General features: G+C 33.7%; 1 non-coding gene across 1 annotated transcript; it reads left to right on the top strand.

The window, feature by feature from the left end:
* The first annotated feature begins 1,253 nt into the window (after positions 1 to 1,253).
* Positions 1,254 to 1,444, top strand: LOC138188565 (U2 spliceosomal RNA). Its single transcript, XR_011175554.1, has one exon. It is a non-coding gene; the product is annotated as a U2 spliceosomal RNA (small nuclear RNA).
* Positions 1,445 to 2,577: the final 1,133 nt, after the last annotated feature.

Here is a 2,577-nt window from a genome sequence, read left to right as displayed (position 1 = left end):
TCATCTGCTGTTTCACTTGATTCTTCTAATAATGCATCTTGTATGTTATCTAAGTTATATGTAACTATTTTAACAAAGTCAAATCAACATTCCCGTCACGTTTGTGAAAGTATTTTCAAAGTAAAAATTTCTCAGTGCTTTATTAAAATATTTCACCTTTGTGACGATCCAGAAAATATTACGTACAATCTTTGAATTGTTGCAACATAGGATATTGTTGTTGGAACAGCCAAAACCATATTACCTAATATTTAATTTAACCTATATACTATATCAATTAAACTATTACTAATATAATATTAATTAAACCTATATACGATGCATGGTACAAAGAAGGCTTTAGAATTTTCTGATAAAATACTAGTATGGACGCTATTTTCTTTTCATCTATCATATGAGCTTCGCTATTATGAGATTATCCTCAATAGTCTTTTTAATTAAATATTTAAATTTCAAAGTTCGTTTGCTTAAGATATTACGATTATATTCATCTACATATTATCAAATGTGGAAACAAATAACAATAAGTGCATGGCTCGGGACAAATGATCCACTTGCCCGGTGTTAAGAACGATATTGTCTATAATATATCAGTCGTGTATTTTAGGAGTGTCGGAACTAAAATAATTCAGCTTTGTTGTTCGAAAAACATCAGAACTGTTAAAAGACGATTTCAAGGATTAAGGATGGAAAATTACGAAAACAATATCCGATCATTGTTCCTTAGACTCTACTCTTTTTTCCAACATTTTTCAACAGAAACTGTTGAAACCTGCTAGCCTTGGTCTATGGCATAGTATAGAAGAGAACTTGATTTATTACATCCTCAAGTGCTTTCGCTTGCTCTGTCCAGAATCCATGGTGACAAAGGTGAGTATTTTACGAAATTAGACACAAAACAGGAAGAAGGATCAAAGGCACGCTTTGTTACCAAAGTCAACGAGCAAAATATAGGATGCGATTTAAACGAATATTAAAATGAATTTCATCGTCTACAAACTTGAGCTTCAGGATACTCTTGTAATTTTGCCATCACAAAAAGATCGACGTTGTTCATAGTATATAAGAAGATGGAAAATCACGCTTCGCGGACGGAATAGACTGTACGCCGAAAGTCGCTAAATGTCAGTACAGTAAGATCAGGCTAGAGTATTTGAAGGTACCACCGCTAGATGGTTTTTTCAAGGTGCCGTTTCTCGCTGGAAAATTTAGGGGATAGAGAGGTTATATTCGTAAACAAAATTGAAATTGTTATCGCTTCTCGGCCTTATGGCTAAGATCAAAGTGTAGTATCTGTTCTTATCAGCTTAATATCTGATACACTTCCCATTGGGAAGTCAGAATATTAAACTGATTTTTGGAATCTGACGGAGGATAGGAGCTTGCTTCGCCTCTGTCGTGAGTCGACCTAGCCTTGCAGTAGGGTTGGCTTGATAATGCATATATAAACACATAACAAACGGTTTTTTAATTTATTATTAACATTATTTTGAGATTGGTCATAACTAAATACTGTATCACTGCGACGTTATTGTACCTGAATGTTGCTTAGTCTTAGTTCTACTTAATTAAGTGAGTAAGAAATAAACAATTACAATCAAGTGTATTAATATTTTGTGCAAATATTTTGTTTTTATGCAGAATATATATTTTTTCCTTTTTACATGTTACATGATGCACTTTATGATGTATTGTAGTTTGAATATCTTTATTTGTTTCAATATAGAAGAACGATGTACAGTTTAAAACTACTACAGAGTACAAATAAAAGTACAGTATAATAATTTAACCCTTTCGCTGCGAACATCGCCTTTTGACGCTTAGCCACATAATTTCTTTGTGCATCGTGCCATCCGCGCGACGAGCTCCCACTGTTACGACGGCTGCTCAGAGAGCAATTCGTTTTTTTGCGCTCCGCAGGGAAAGGGTTAATCATACTAAAGATAGTCCTCATCAAGTCACCAATATCTATCAACATTTAATTTATGAGAATTAGAAAAATCATTAAGTCAGGTTGGACATGACTTAGGTCAGCCCAATAATAATCACCCAGAATCTATACTATGTTTTCGTCATAAACAGATCTGTAATGATGATAAATGCAAAGATCAATAGCATTGCGAATTAATACGTTCAATACGTTCAGTTTTTTTATTTATTTATTTGAATTTTACAATTTGTCCAGTAAGACATTTGGTAAAATATTATAGCTTAGTGGTATAATAATATAACATGTGGATGGTTACCCCCAGCAGGGTTCCATCCTCTAAGTTGTTTATTTTATTTCTATTGTGAGATCTGCGGGATGCTTCTTCTTCAGTCTTCTTTCTATTATGGTTTTATTCGTTTCAGCAACCAGCTGGTTTGGGTGTGTTACAAGTCTTTTTTTATACTTTTTTGCATATCTAGCGATTTCCTCTTTGACTGTTGGAATTTTTAAATCTTTTCGTAAGTCTTCATTTCTGACGTACCATGGAGCGTTAACTATTGTCCTTAAAATTTTTGTTTGCTCTGTTTCTATTTTATTTATGTGACTCACTGCTGCCGTCCCCCACAGTGGGACTCCGTATGTCCAGA

This window comes from Bombus flavifrons, chromosome 16 (assembly GCF_040668555.2).
Source record: "Bombus flavifrons isolate JBK064 chromosome 16, iyBomFlav1_principal, whole genome shotgun sequence".
NCBI lineage: Eukaryota > Metazoa > Arthropoda > Insecta > Hymenoptera > Apidae > Bombus > Bombus flavifrons.
This window is presented reverse-complemented; position numbering and strand designations above follow the sequence as displayed.